The sequence below is a fragment of the Nannospalax galili genome, unplaced genomic scaffold (assembly GCF_000622305.1).
Source record: "Nannospalax galili isolate Female #2095 unplaced genomic scaffold, S.galili_v1.0 scaffold591, whole genome shotgun sequence".
NCBI classification, from domain to species: Eukaryota; Metazoa; Chordata; class Mammalia; order Rodentia; family Spalacidae; genus Nannospalax; species Nannospalax galili.
The window spans coordinates 202,750-219,016 of record NW_008330926.1 but is presented as its reverse complement, the minus strand read 5'-3'; the positions used below and the strand labels follow the sequence as shown (position 1 = coordinate 219,016).

The window sequence follows — 16,267 nt, the reverse complement described above, 5'->3', positions numbered from 1 at the left end:
AAAAAAAAAAAAGTCTTTATTTTGCCTTCACTCCCGAAGGACATTCTTTCTGAATATAAAATTTGGGCTGATGTGGGGTTTCAACGTTGTTTAGTTTTGTTCTTTCAGCTTAAGGATACCAGTCTGCGGCTTTGGTCTCCATAGTGTGGAAGGCAACGTGCAGCTCTGAATTACATGTAACGTTTGTCTCTCCTCAGGTGCTCTCAGTGTATCTTAACCCTTGGTTTTCAGAGTTTGATTATGAAACAGCTGAGTAACTTTCATTGACTTTATCCTGTCCGAGACTATATCCTACAACTGTAACTCTTTATCTTTCTCTAAATTGGGGGCATTTTAAGGCATTTTTCAAGTATTTTCTCTATACCAGTATCTGTATATCATTCACCTTCTGGGGTGAGACGCTGATCTAGTTCAGTTTCTGTTGCTGTGATAAAACACTGACCAAAAGCAACTTGGGGAGGAACGGGTTTATTTGGTTTTCACAGTTCATCATCAGGGGAAGCCAGGGCAGGACCTGAAGCAGGGACATGGAGGAAGGCTGCTTACTGGCTTGCTCTCTGGCTCGTTCAGCTACCTTACTTACTGGCTTGCTCTCTGGCTCGTTCAGCTACCTTACTTATACAACCTAGGCCCACCTGCCTAGCCATGGTACGACCCCATAATGGATGCCCTTCAGCATCCATTAGCAGTCAAGAAAATGCCCCACAGACACGACCTCAGAACAAGCTAACAGAAGCAAGTCCTCTCCTGAGGTTTCCTCTCCCAGGTGGCTCTAGTTTGTGTCAAGTTGACATGAACTAACTAGCACAGACTTTTAATGCAAGTTTTCAACTGTTTTATATTGTCCCATGAAATACTATTTTTTCCAATATTTTTTCTGTTTTCTATCCTTCAAGGTGTCTACCCCCCACCTTCAAGTTCACAGGCTCTTTTCTACATTATCTCCTTCCCACAGCTAAGCATATCCAGGGAACACATTATTTTAGATGTCCTTGTTTTGGTGTAAAAAAATTTATCTGGTTATTTTGTACTGGTTTCTATTTCTCTGCTGAGAATTTCAGTTTTCCCATTAATTTCAAGATTGAAGAATAGATACAATTGTGGCTTTGTGTCCACCATCTGCGTCACCTCAGAGTCAACACTTGTTATTTGTCTTTTCCTAACCTACTGTTTGGATTTTCCTTTCTTTGTATACCAAGTAAAGTGAAACTGAATTATATCCTGTTGAGAACTTTTACGATATGGATACACTCTGGATAAATGACTCTTGACCTTGTAGCCAAAAAGTTCATTTTATTTTAGCTTGTTTATAATGCAAACAAGCCTCTAGGCCTAAAGTTCCTCTTATAATTTAAACATATAGCTCATGACCCTTCCTTGTCCTTGACCCAAAACTTCGTATGAATGTGTGTGCATGCTTTGCATATCAAGTGCTGCTGCAAACAGCAGATGTTCCTTGAAATCAAGGAAGATTGTCCTATTTGTGTTGCAGGCAACAGGGATTAAACGACAACATCTTTGTATCTTTTCTGTTTCTGGGTGCTGTTCTAAGTCAGTAGGGGTCAGAAAGGGCAAAATCCTCATAAGTCCCCTTTTACTTCCCCATTTCATGCTGCTATGCTGTTTCAATAAAAGAGAGAGGAAGTCCTTTGCTTGAGAGCACAGGTTCTCAGAGTCCAGATCTTCTCTTGGCTAAAATGGATGCCGTGAGTCGGGTTGTCTTTATTCACACATCACTGTAATGTGGCATCATGTAATACTGACAAAATCCTGGGCATTTGAATATTATATTATGAGGTGCTAGATCCTGTTAAAATTCTTTAGAAGTCTGTTTATCTGTTTTGGCAAGTAATTAAGCGGCTGCTCCCCACCTTCCCCCACCATGAGGGGTAAGTGACATCAGTTCTATTTTCAAAGCCCTGCTATGATATCTGTATTTGCCTGTCACATGTGCCACTTAACGATCTATCTGGGACTTGGGTACTGGATAATAAATTACATTTTCAAAACTTATACTGCATATCTTTGGGTCTGTTCCAGGCAAGCATACATACCTCTACTGTGCCCAGGATGTATCTGAGTATATAAAGAATTTAGCAGGACCCCTTTCACCAGATCCCTCCTCTCAGGGATGGCCTCACACTCGCCAGCTTCCAGAGGCTTCTTTCCCAGGTTCCCACAGCTGAAATGATGTGATGTCTCAGTTTTAGCCTGCAATGCTATTATTGTAAAATTCCATAAAGAAGCACCCCCATGAGTCACTATCCAAGTGGCTCATCCAGGACCCTCTCTGTCTGCTATTTCCAACAATCTCATGTGGCTGTTTTTGTAGTCTCTGAAGCTATAGAAGAAAAACCAAACTCCAACTCTGTTTCTTACTATTCTCTCATATGACAGATGTTGTGTGGGTCTCCTTGCACATCAAACACACCAGCAACTCTACAGCTGACACCAGCTGAAAACCTTTGAACCTAATTCACTTCTGACACTCTCTTCTTGAAGATAGCATCAGGTCCCTTAATACTCTTAACCATCATTATACTTATTGACTGAACTTGTCTTCATTCCAGTCATGTCCTTGAATTGGGGACTTGGTCCTCGAAACAGCCCCCAACTTTGGATATCAACTATAAGCCCCAGGCTGTTTTACCTGTGGTTCTGACTGACTGGGTATAAATCTGGGTTAATTTCCTAGGACAACTCACAGAACTGAAAGAAACGCATTGACCAGCTTGTTATAAAAGAGTGAAACACTCAGATGAAGGGGTGCATAGAGCAGGGCATACGGACAGGTACGCGGAGCTTCGTGCCCTCTCTGGCCATCCACCCTCTGGGATCATGCTCACGTTCAGCTGTCTAGAAACTCACCAACCCCTCTCCTCTTGGGCTTTCATGGAGACCTCACTGGGCAGGCCTCGCTGAAGCATGGACACCACCATGTGAAAATGTGACTGAACAGAAAAAGGACTAATGCTAACCGCAGAACCCGGTAAGGACTCTGCTCAGATTCTCCTTGGCCTTTCTGGGTTGCCGTCCTTCTTCTGCAGAACCTCTTCTGAAGTGTGCCTCTATGATCTACTATCAGGCAATTTCTTTATGGCCAGTTCAAGGCAGAAAAGCAGGAGAGTGAAGTTACTATGACCTACCTGGGGGAAGAACATTTCTAGTTTCATAGCCTGCCCTGAAGAGAAAAAGGAGTAATGAGTGAAAACCAGGCAGGAGACCACAAGGGCAAGACTGCTCTCCAGAACCGACAGTGGCCTGTCGTAGTCTAATCACTCAGTGGAACAAGAGTTATGGGAGTTATATGCATCGTAACATCACAGTCTACCCAGGTTTCAGTTTAAACCCTGATAGAGGAAGGTTGTAGTCGAATAGTGTGTATTGTCAAGACAATCACCTCTTCCTCTTGGTTCTTTTCAAGGTTTACCCATTTTTTGACGCTCCATTAAAATATCTTTTCCTTCTAAGAAATCATGCTTTTTTTCTCATTTTCTAAAACTTTTTGTTTTTCCTGAATTAGAGAAGACTCAGACTTAGAAAGTGAGATTCATGTTTTGCATGACTATCTGTGATCTGAGTTCAAGGGCATGATTGGAATGAAATTAAATTTAGTCAAGAATATGCTGATGTGTGGCCTTAGGCAAGCCAACTACTTTGACGTACTTTAGTTTCTATAATAAAATACTTCCCAGAGCTTTTTTTTTTTTTCGGTCTTTTTATTATTTTTGGACAGGGTGTCCCTAGTCACAGCCCAGCTGGAAGTCATGATGTGAACCAGGGAAGCATCAATTTCACAGAGATCCACCTGCCTCTGCCTCCCGAGGGCTGGGATTAAAGGCGTACAGCACTATGCTCGGCGTAACTTCCCAGAGATTTTTAGGAAAATTAGTGAGTTGATAGTCTAACAGCCATAAAGAACCTAGGGAAGCATCACGGTGGGTATAAGTACCTTCAGTCTCTCACAGCTTGGGACAGGTTTACTCTGCAGAGGGGAGGGTCACACAGAGGGAAAGGGGAAAGAGCATGCAATGAGTCTATCCTCACTTCCTCAAATTCACTGAAAGTGACAGCAATTTTTGTTTTGGAAAATACTTGAAAAATCTTAATTTGTATGTCTGTGTGGACTAAGATGCCCATTGCAGACTGGGAGAACAATCATGTGAAATGGTCCAAGAGCTCTGTCTCCCAGAACGTTTGTCCTTTGGGTGTGAGTTTTCTCTTCTGAATCATGACAGCACAGACTGCTCTACATATACGTAGCTGACAGTGACCTTTATAAGTTAGGAGGAACTTGGTCATTTCTCAATTTACCCTCCAACCTGAAACAAAGAATAAGATCTAAATCTTTAGGCTGTCCAATAAGGTCTGCTACCTCTATTTGTGCCTTCATTCGAGAAGGTCACTCCCTAACAACCCTCACTTTCCAGCCAGAATGAACTAGAACTAAGGCCGATACACTCCATTCCCCTCATCATTGAGCTCAAACGTCTCCCTATCATCTTGTCAAATTTGCATGTGTCCCCTCCCAGGCAAAGACTTCTCAAAGACTTTCCCAGAGGAAGTGACCTTTCTCTTCCTATCTGTCTTCCACAATCCTCTATAGACAACCCAGTATCACTTTATAATGGGCGGTGGTCACCTATTTTATGGGTATCTGTCGTTCGACCTGTATCAGATCTTCCAGAACAGGTATATATTTTTATTGCTCTCAAAATCAAATTAGTTTATGGACGTACCGCCCTGAACACATCTGATCTCAAAGTCAAGTTAGAGCATCATGACCAGCTTTGTTCAAAGAAAACAAGCTGTATTTTTAAATATCAGAATTCATTGTATATAAGAGCAGGTAGTGTTTCATGAAATTTTGTCTCCAATAGATAATGACAAAAATAAATATAAATAGGTGACAGATAGCAAACTCCCATGGACCCAGTCTTGTGTATAATTTACCTGCTCCTGAATCTTCTAGATTATCTTAAAACAAATTTCACATGTCACTTCATTTACTATGTATGTCTTTCAAAATAAAAACTTTTTAAAGAGCAGCCACAATACCATAAAATATATTAGCTACTGTCTGTGAAAGGAAAAAAACAGAAGTTTATAAGACTTATAGGCTCCGAGGGAGAGGGGCCAGCTCATCTGTCTCTCTGTTCTCGGGTCGCCCAGCACACATGGACTAACGGAGAGAAGAGGAGAAAGCAGGAAGGAAAGGCGGAAGGTCGTTAAGGTCTGTGCTAGTTGGTGTTTCTCGTCCTCAGTTATTTCAGTCATTAAGGTTTCTGTCTAACCTCTGGGATGCTACATTGACTGTGCTTTTGGGTGTAGTGCTGTACAAAAATGCCATGTGAGCTAACGGCGTGCCCACTTTCCCTCTCTACTCTAGAGTCTTGACACATAGTCACCTGGGGCTGCTTTTCTCCACTGTCTTCTTGCCCTCCTCCAGTGAAGGTCCAAACAGGAGATTCTTCACCAAGCTGGACCCCTTGGAGACATGTTCTCTGTAATAGCCATAAAAGGCCATTGTTATAGAGAGGAACACTCTCTATAACATCAGGGGCAGGCCCTCTCTCAGAAAAGTCCTGGTTCTGAGGCTGGTTCTGCCGTTTGCTGTCAAAGGATTAACTCATTGACTAGGTTAGAGCCCTCCATACAGTGCTTCACTAATCCCCTGAGTGTTTCTTCATCCTATCAAACTGTCAATCAAAATTAACCATCACACTCCCCATTCTACCCAGTACTACATACAAGAAAAACCAGGCCCTCATCTAACCCAGAGCATGAGGGTTGAAGAAGGCAACAGTCATACCTGTTTTTGAAATGCCCAGGGTTCAGTTTTTAATCCAGAAAACAGACACCCAGAACTTTCTTCACCCAAAATCCCAAGCAAGGGTAAATGGCACGGAGAGAGGTTGGTGAGACAAGATCCTGAGAGAGAAGCTGCTTGGGGCTTTAAGCAAGCTAGGACAAGGGAGTTACCAATGCCTTACAGAGGACAAGGCCATGTAGGCAGGGGAAGTCCTTGGCATTTCCAGGCATAATTAGAGCCCTCACCTTTCCATAGCCTGAGCAGATGATGTCACTTACCTGGCACTCACCTCACTGTGCAGACCCACTTGACATTATCACACATCTAGCATCGTAAACAGATATTTGCAAGTTTATCAAGACTGCTGCTCAGACCGGGTACAGGGAATAATGCTTTCCTTTTCAAAGAACGAGATAACACGGAGAAAGGATGCTCTTTTGGTTGCATCATGGCAGTCCCTCTGCCTGCAGGATATGGCACACTACATGTTCTATATGTGTTATGTCACTTAAAGCTCTGTGGGGAGAGGTGCTACAGTCTCATTCACAGAAGTCCAGAAAGGTCACAGTTTGTGCAGAGAAAGCCTCTAGAAACTGGCTGAAATGAGACCCAAGCCTGCTCTTGCGCTGTTGAATACTAATCATGTGCCAGGGCTGTTCTTAGCACTTCTCGGTATGAACGGGTGCAGTCCTTACAGCAGTGTTATATAGGGAGACACTGATGTCATCCCAGTTTTATTTATTTTATTTATTTGTTTATTTATTCATTTATTTTTTACTTATTTTTGAGACAGGGTTTTTGTTAGCCTCCCAAGTTCTGAGATTACAGGGATGAGCTACCGCATCTGGTTCTTACCTCCATTGTAGAGATAAAGACAAAGAAACACATCTCTGCCTGCAAAGCCTGTGACAGAGCCATGTGCAATGGTCTGTGGGGAGCAGAAAGCCCCCTCCCTTCCTAAGGATGCATGCAGTCTGACATAGATTCTGCCCTGTAGAGCTGTGGAAGGCTGAGGCTGCGCTTAGGTAGCACATGACCAGCCAGAAGACCCTTATGATCAGACTGTCAAGCAAAGCTACCCAATCAACCTTCCCACAAAAAAGATTCTCCTCTGCCAACTGTGGCCTCCGCTGTCACAGTGGTCAGCCTTGCAAGTGATTTTGGAAGAGGCATGTGGGAAAGGATGCACAAATGCTAGTTACTTCAGTTAACTTTAGCAGAACTAAGAAATCTTTGTACCCAATGCCGGTACATGGTGGCAAAACTGGGGCAATCACAAATCACTCAGGGATAAGAAAGAAGCAACACCAGAGAACAACTAACACATTTAAAAATACTCGAGAGCTTCCTAGGTGTGAAATTCAAAGGCTGAGTATTTGTTATAAAATGATGTTCAAAAGTAGAAAATAACATAAGCATGTGGTTGCATTCTACAGCATCAAATATAATGTCAAACATTGCAGTAACCTACATATCTATCCATAGGAATAAGCAAATTATGACCTAGAATTCTAAGATATCCTATCAAATCATTAGCATATTGCCAGCATTATATAGTTGGGAACTGTTTATGATAAATGAAAAAAATAAAATGAACTTCTCATCAACAAAGTATAATTCTATTACACACTCTCTGTCAGAAGACAGGAGCGTGGGTGACACTGTAAAGCGAACAGCAATGCACTGGGAAGCTGGGATTTCAAAGTTTAACTTTGCCTTGCAATTTGCTGTTGTAATGCTTATGAATAAAATAAGAAACACAAACAGGAGCACACTGGTTGCCTCCTAATATGCTTTTCCTCCATCAAAGTGTAGAGATCATCCTTCAAAGGAATATGCTGGCCTACTCCAGGAGATGGCCTGTCTTAATACAGGGACAGCAGTGATGTATTCAGTACCAGCAACTGTCTGGCTCTGACACAGCTGAGCTGTTTGTTATAGCCCTAAATGTCAATTAGCTTCCAAAAGGAAAGTTGTGCTACTGGCCCCAGGTCCCTTAGAGAGGCTCACTGCCTAGTGAATTGACTCCTTTAACTTTGGCATATGCATTTAAAGGCGATGGCTCCCCTTCTCTGTGACCTGTCATCTTGCTCCCTAGAGCAGGTTTAAGGCATCTGGGTAAACACCACCACCACCACCACCCCACCCCCGCTTTACACTGCCACATTCCACGGTATCACCCACCAGCAGCAAAAGTTCTCAGGGACAACATAATAACACAACAGCCTATGCTCTCCCACCCCCATTCTTACAGGCCCAGATGCAGAGGGAGAAGGTGACAACCCTGAGTCAGAATCCCACTCCAGCACTTGCCATCTTTCCCTTTGTGACCCCAAGCAACTGACCTAACCTCTCTGGCTTCATTTCTTAAGCTGTTAGGTAACGACATAATCAGTTCTGTGCATGGTTGTTGAGGAACGTGACAGCATATGCAAAATGCTTGGAACTGTACTGCACAATGCAACAGTCAGTGGCCACGTATGGCTATCCACATTGAGACATGCTAGCAGCGGGAGTAAACACATCAAAATTCCTGGATTTCCTACATGAAATGTCCAGTTAATAATGTATTGATTACATGATAAAATAACAATATTTTGTATATACTGGGTTAAATAAAACATTATTTCAATTAATTGCATCTGTTCTTTTTTATTTTTTATGGACGGCTCAGCACTGTCAGCACTGCTTGAAGTCCTGAGTTACCACTGCAGTGCTGGGTGAGTGGTTCTTTCCAGGTCTCAGGGACAGGTGATGAAGAATAGAAAGAAAACTAGACCTGGACTCAGAAGACGGTGGTCCCACCCTCATGGTACTGCTACTGAGTGGTTTTCACCCCATTCGTGGTGGCATGGTGAACTTAAAGAACTCTAGAGGGCAGGAGTACAAAGTATCATTCGCATGGTGACTAGGCAGTCTTGCCTGCCTCCTCTAGTACTCTGTGCCCTCCATTGTGTAGTTATCAAACTACTTTCCACGTCTTACATTTCTAAAATCAAATTTCTCCAGAAATATACTTCCTCCTTCCTTCCTGCTGTCCCCAGTGCTGCAAGCAGAAGCCCCTCAAACCACCACCTAGCCCAAGCATGTTGGGAGAGGCAAGCCTGAAGGAGCTCCAAGTGAGATGGACTCACAACAACCAGCAGTATTGGTAGGGAGTGCTTGTGATGGAGTGATCAGCCCAGAGGGTTGAGGAGTGAGGGCTGAAACAACAGGATACAAAGGCCTGAATAAGCACAGAACTCAATGGTGTTTGACCCATGAGCGAAGTGTAGTGGCCAGGCTATGAGGCATACACTAGTAGCCATCTCTGGCTGGCAGGTTCTTCCTACAGATGGAAAGCTGTGGCTTTTCTGCCTGTGCTGCCTCAGGCTCCTCAGGCTCAGAGCACAGTCCACTTAGGTGCACAGTAAGCCCTTAGGAGTCTGAGTACCATCTGTGGCACCAGTGTAAACCTCAGCTACTTTCAGAGGAGCTTGTGAGGGCAGGAGCTCGTCTCACAACATCCTGTTCCCTCCCGCCAGCTGTGGTGCCGCATGCAACCCTAGTGCTCAAGAGGCTGAGGTGGTAAGCCCTGGGCTCACAGCAAGAGCCTGTCTCAAAATAAAAGAAAAAAGTAAAGACAGGTCAAGGAAAAGGAGAAAGAAGGGGTAGAGGAGCGGGGAAGGAGGAAGAGGAGGAGGCAGCTATATCAGGCTTCTGGGATTAGAGCTGATGATGAGAGGTGAAGATACCTCTGGGCACATGGATGTGAAGGAACGCGCAGACTGGCTGAGGTTGCAGAGGCACTCCCGTGGTACAGCCCTGACTACCCCATGTGGGAGCAGAGAGCTAGTATGCAATTGTTAGCATTATTGTGCCCTTGTTGTTATTACTATCATCATCATTATTGTAAGTAGCATTTACACAAAGTACTGGCTGGGTGTGTTCTCCGTCATAAACCTGTGGGTAATTATTCTACCTGTGAGGAAGCTGAAGCTTAGAGGGAGTGAGTGATTTTTCCCAAGGCTATATAGCTAGAGAGTGACAGAATGGAGAGTCAATTCTAGTTTGCCAAGCTTATCCTCTCTCTTCCTTCCTAGCATGCTACTAAGAGGATATGGGATGAGGCCATCAGCTGAGTGATTCATGCTTCCAGGAAAACAGATGACAATCGCCCACGAGCCCTGGGAAGCCGAAGGAGATGATCCCTTAGGTGGAGAAACTAGAAGACCTGTATCAACCATTCAGAGGTGCTGAATGAAGTGACTTCTGACCCAAAGAAGTGGAAAAGAATGGAAAGAACCAGAGGGTCTCACATAAAGTTCGTAGAATGTGAGGTAATTTGGTATAAGAGCTACATACTCTGATCCACAGTCTAAGTGAGGAGCCCATGTATGCCCACACGCCCAGGGTTGACCCAGGTACAGCATCTCTCCCACAGTCTCCCTGTCTGTTTACTTCACTGGGTATGGATTTCCATAGAGCAGGAACCATGTGAATCTTCTCTGAGGCTAGGGAACCTAGCACAATGCCAGGCCAAGAGGAGGTCCTAAGAAATGTTCAGAATGAATGCCTCACAAATAAGTTGCCTACAGGTGAATGACTCACATTTCAAACAAACCTGGCCTAACTAAAAAGTCCAATCACGGCAAGTACTAGAGGGGCAGGTAGCAGGTACTATCTGCTTCTCCCAGTTATAAATTCAAAGCTTCAATGCAAGGTCTTTACTACTTGCAAAAAAAGGAAGGATGAGGATAGAAGCCTGGTAGGGTGATTCATGCCAATACCGCGAAATTGACTGACTATGGATGAACTGGGACGGCAGAGGTAGAAGTAAGCTCAATAGGCAATGATGGAACAAATATCCAGTTAGCCGCTTCAAATCTGCTTTATACAGTCCTCCCTGGGAGGAATCCATAGAAAACTAGTCCTTGATGCCCTCAGATACCAAAACCCAGAGATACTCAGGCTCTTATATACAATGGTATACTTGCATGTAATCCGTACTCATCCTTTACATGAACTCTGAATTACCTAAAACATCTAACAGTGTAAATCAGTGTAAGCAGTCATTATACTACAATAAGAAAGAGTGACAAACAAGGGAAAATGTCTGTAATGGGCAAGAGAGATACAGTGTCTTTTCAAATATTTTCTGCCCACAGCTAATTAAGTCCATGGTTGACAAGCCTCTAGATACAGAGGGTCAACTGATTCCTCTAGTCATAGGCTTCAATTTTCTCCCCTATGGTGTGTCCTGTACTCTATCCCCATTGTTTAACCGTGTGGCCCTGGGGTAAGCTGCTTCCAACACTGACACAATGTCCTTCACCTTATAGGGATGGTTCTAAGTTACCTGTGTGCCTAGCACAGTTCTGAGATGTAGGACTCTTAATCATTTGGAGATTTTGTTTTGTTTTGTTTTGAGTTTCCCTTTCTTTCACTCTTTCCTGTGCATTGTGACAATCTGTCCCTTTTTCAAAGCTGACGGATTAAAATAGAAGTTGAACAGTTCTGCTTTCTCCCAGGATGTCTGCCAGCATTATGTCATTTGCCACCATTAAGGAACTAAATCTGCATTCTCAGCATTACTTCTTTTAAAAGGGGGTGAAGGGACTGTGATTAGTTCTATACATGTTTTGCAAGTCATGGTTTCTTTCTTTTGTAAGCCCTTTTCTTTTACTACTGTTATAAAATCACACGCATCTTAGATCATCTTAATTTACCTTTCAGAGGCTCAGCATGGTGTAAGATGGAGCTGGTTTGACACAGCCTCTGACCTAAGTCCAGAGGTCTTGTGACCGTGTTTGGGAAATCCTCCCCCTTCCCCTAGCTTCCCTAGACTCTACATCACATTCATGTAGGACTTGGGGAAAATGTAAGTTCGCAAATCGGTTAAGTGGAGATTTATCTCTTAAAATCATGACCACTGTACAACAGAAAAGAAACTAATACAAGCACACACTGACGCTCATACATTGCCTTGCACACAGGAATGACTAAGGAGGACGCCGCTGAGGCCAGAAAGAAATCAAAAGGCAATCCCTCTCCGTTATATGTTAGTTTTGTTGTTTTTGATAATTCTACAGTATTTAATGTTATGCTCAACAGTATTTCTTGTGGACTTACTATGTGTCAAGCACCTTGGACTGAGTAGTACCTTATTCAGTATGGACCAGTTCTACAGATATAATTTACAGGATGGTTCATAAGCCAGTCTGCATGTTATCTGCTTACTATGTACCTCCCCTCCCCCAAAGACTTTTGTAGAGCTAGAGAAAAATTTCCCAAACAAATCACTCCCTCAAACAGCAACCTAGTCTCTTCATTTTCATGGCAGGGTTATTTTGAATTGCTTGTGCTTCCCCAATTTCTAGTTGTTCCACAAATAATTGAAATCAGCTCACATCATTTCACTGAAATTGTTTTTCTGGTTGCAAAACCTAGAGACTCTTCTCCATGTCTTATTTCTGTCAGGCCTTGCTGGGCTGTATTCAGACTCCCTCCAATTCCTTTTGAACATCCTCCTCATGCTCCTCCTCTCTGACCATCATGGCCTCCTCTGTGACTAAAGTCTTGTCCTCCCTGAAATGCTGATGTCCTCGGGCATCTAGCCTCAGGGTGCACTCGCCTCACTTTGCTCTCTTGTGAAGATTTCCTGCATCCATGCAGCAAGTCTCTGGCATTGCAGTGCTTTAAAAATGTTCAAATTGGAACCTGTGCAGAAATGTTATGGTCTACATTTACTATAGCTTACTACGTGCCAGGCATAACCCTTAGTGCTCAGACATGACAGAGAATAAGCCAGATGATAGTCACCACCTTGAGAGTGTTCGGTTACAGCAGTGAGAGACATCAAAAAACCATAATGTAAGAGACAAGTAAATTATTTAGTATCCCAAAGATGCTATGTGCTCTGAGAAGCAAAACAGAGGAGAGTGAGAAAGGAGGACTTAAGTGCTGGGTGAGACAGGCTTCCACTGACAAAAGGCCAGTTAGAGGAGGCCTTTGTCGGAAAGGGATATTTGGCGTAGAGTTACCCCAGAGCCTGGGGCAGAGCATCTGAGGCTGATGGAGGGCCTATGCTAAGCTAAGGGTTGTATGCACTGGCAGGTATGGCTGACAGTTGGGGAGAAAGAGAGGAGTCAGGAGGGGCAGGCAGTGACAGGAATAGATCCCAGCACAGTAAATCGGGTATGATAAGGCACAGGAACACCCCAATTTGACTGAATGTCACCAGAACTGCTCAAGTCACTGTGAGGGACAGGAATAGGAAGATGCCCAGAAGGCCACCACAGTAATCCCTGTGAGATGCCCATGGCTTAGACTAGGTGTCTGCAAGTACAGGTGATAAAAAGCAGATATATATTAGACGTGTTTTAAAAAACATGCCTGATGTTTTCAGTATGGTTGTGGATGCAGAACTACAGGATGACTTCGATGTTGGGATTCGCACAACCAGAAGAATTGTACTACTTTCAATGGAAAACAGGGGGACCAGAAAATGGCAGATCTAGGACCAGAGATCAGAAGCTCAATTTGGGGTATCTCGAGTTGAAGATCAGACTGTCAAAGACAGTGGGCAGCCTGAGGTCTTGGAAGTCTGCCGGTCAGAAGAAGCAAAAGCTAGGAATGTGGGAGACACTGGCAAGAGGCCCCTAGGACATTCCTGACCAGTGGTTAAGTGTTGCTCCATGGGCTGCGCAGGTGTTTGAGTTCCTATGTCTAAATCTAAGGCTACCACTTCACAGCTACGTGATCTTAGTCAGCGCTCAACTGCTCTCAAGAAAATAAGAGTCCTTACCTCTTAGGGTTATTATGGGGGGAAATGAGGCAGTTTATGTTTATTGCCTTGCACACAGGAATAGCACTCAGTACAGCCCAGTAATTAAAATCCCCTCCCTCACTCCCTCCACTTCTCATGACATCTCACTAAACTTGGTATCTCTACTCTTCTTTCTTACTTCACACTTAAGTCATCCCAACCCATAATGTTCCTAGCATTATCCTTAGTATGAATAGACTCCCCAAAACCATGAGCACCAGCTATCTCTGCTGCAGCTACCAAGAGACAACTTAAGGAAGGCCATGAATACTCACATTTCAAAGGTGAGGATGACTACCAATGTGAACACAGATGTGCCGTGCCTCCCCCTTTGCAATTTTTTACAGAGCTTCACTCTTACAGCAGCCAGAGCAGCCAATCCCTAAGTTTCCTTCTCACCAAAAGAAGCAGGGCTTGCGACTATTATCAGTAAAGCAAAGTGACACAGGCAGAACACGTTCTCACCTGTGAGCCACAGAGACCTCAGCTTGAAGTCCAGCTCCACTGCTTCTCACTCTGTCACCTACGGCAACCAAGGTTAATTCTCTGAGTCAGCTTGCTCGTCTGTAAAACAGGAATTCTGTGTGTTACAGCATAAACACACAGTGTTGTGAGGAGTAAATGAAAAAGATGCATAAAACATCCAGTGCACCACCAGTAAGAGGGGATGGCTCTTACGGACCCTACTTCAGGGAATCCTGGGTCTTCGGGATGGGAGTACCCAGGGAAGATCTTCCAGTGGGCGTCTTTCAGCTCTAAGAACACCTTTTACTGTGTTCCTACTCTAAGAACCCTTTGCTGCATTTTCTCATCATGACTGCAGTAGGAAACAGAAGGTCAGTGTTCCAGGTAGAACTTTTCACCAGAATCTAGTGGGGGAAAATTCCCTATCTTTTGTAATTAATAATACAGAGATGGGCCTTGAGAACTTAAAATGAAGATGAGACAGAAACATACCTGCCATCCAAGTCACTGAAGAAAATGGAGTGTTTGAGCCAGTTAGTGGCATGGTATGAGTCCAGGGGCTCAGAACCTATACACAGAGCAGGCTCTAGGGACCAACCTACTGGAATCAGCTTCTGCCACACTTGTGTCAAAGCACACAGAAGGCCAGAAACCTGGTGGTGTTTCTGTAACCAGAGCTCTTAAATAAGCAAACCAAAACCCGGCTCAATGCAAACACTGGACTGAAAACAGAAACTGCGCCAATCATAGAGCACCTTACTAACCCCAATGAGTGTTTTCCGTTCCAGCCTATTCAATATGCCTGCCTGTCTCACTTCTGATTAGCTCATAAAAATCCCACAGCCATGTCACAGATGACAGAAGCACCTATCTCTGCCTCCCCAGAGTTCGTCTAGACTTTTGCTTTCAAGTTTCCTAGGATGGAAAGGTGTAAAGGTGGGAGGTAGGGGAAGCAGGGTGAGGGGAGGAAGAAAGCATTGACATGGGCCTGTGTGAGGTCCCTGTAGCAGGAAAACCAAGGACTGACGGTGCCCAGGTGGGAGCTGCTAAGGGAAGGCTTCCTGTGGTGGGAAAGCGTGCCACACCCGTCCCTTGGATGTAGTCTTTACAGCCAAGGATTAGTGTATCTTTCAACTTGTCCTTTTGTCTTCAACCTTAGTTCCCTGCTCCAAGGCATCCCCTCTTCTGGTTCCTCTCCGGGTGTTCTTTTCACAGGTCTCTGGCCACTGCTTTGTATCTGGGGTTTTCACACTTTTTGAAGAACTGAGGTTTCAATAAAGTTTCTGTTGAAAAAAAAAAAATCCCACTGCCCACACTGGTGCAGGACTTCACTGGCCTCTTCTGGTTCCAGCGTTACCGGGTTACTCAAATCCTCTCTGCTCTGAATATCTGACATTTCCTTCTTTCTCTCCTAGAGCTTTCCATTATACCCCCCACCCCCAGTCTCTAGAGACTTGTACCCCAGAGCCCTCCTCAGGGGACGTCCACTATAGCTTTCATTTACAGAGTAAGAGTCACAGAATTCCTGACCTCCACACCCAGGTCATGATGGCCTGATCCCAAGTGACAGAGACTGTCAAAGGAGATCATTCTGTTCACAAATAGTTGTGGGTTTAGACTTTTGGAATGGCAGTTCACTAACCCAGAATCTACTTCCTGTTGACTTCTGTCTTTAAGATCTAGTTCTAGAACTAATGAGATTTTCTTTCAAAATAAAAGTATATTTTATACCTTCATATTTATCATAATACTAACAGCTTACATTTACCAAGGACCCACCATGAACCCTACTTTATAGGCAAGAAATTATAATACTACCAAAGCTTGCCAGATCCTGTACCACCTACAGTGCCTGTTACATCCACTGCCCCCAGCCCTTTCCCAGCTGAGTTCAATTGCAGTTGGAGTCAGAGTCTGGGAATTACTTTTTTGTTTTGTTTTGTTTTGTTTTGTTTTGGGGAGTTCTGTTATTGTTACTTTCTTTTTTTGAGAGGTGGTCTTCCTGTAGCTCAGCTGGCCTGGAACTCACTATGTAGACCATGTTGGCCTTGATCTCACAGAGATCTGCCTGCCTGTGCTTCCAAGTGCTTGAATTAAAAGTGTGTACCTACCATGCCAGGCAGGAATCACTTTTAACAATAGATCTAGAGGAGTCTTAAGACCAGACAACTGGGCGGCGGGGG

General features: G+C 44.0%; 1 protein-coding gene across 8 annotated transcripts in view; it reads right to left on the bottom strand.

The window, feature by feature from the left end:
* The window catches only part of St6gal1 (ST6 beta-galactoside alpha-2,6-sialyltransferase 1), a 137,804-nt gene that overhangs the window by 76,982 nt on the left and 44,555 nt on the right, over positions 1–16,267 (bottom strand). For 2 of the 8 annotated variants that reach the window (XM_029556411.1, XM_029556429.1), the window contains exons 3-4: positions 14,085–14,183; positions 2,055–2,182 (exon numbers count right to left, since the gene is read on the bottom strand). The exons of 3 other annotated variants lie outside the window; for them this stretch is intronic. The gene's annotated coding sequence lies outside the window, so the exon portion shown is untranslated. Of the gene's footprint in view, positions 1–2,054; positions 2,183–14,084; positions 14,184–16,267 lie in introns of those variants that run through there. 3 more of the 8 variants (XM_029556433.1, XM_029556440.1, XM_017803496.2) reach the window with 2 other exon arrangements.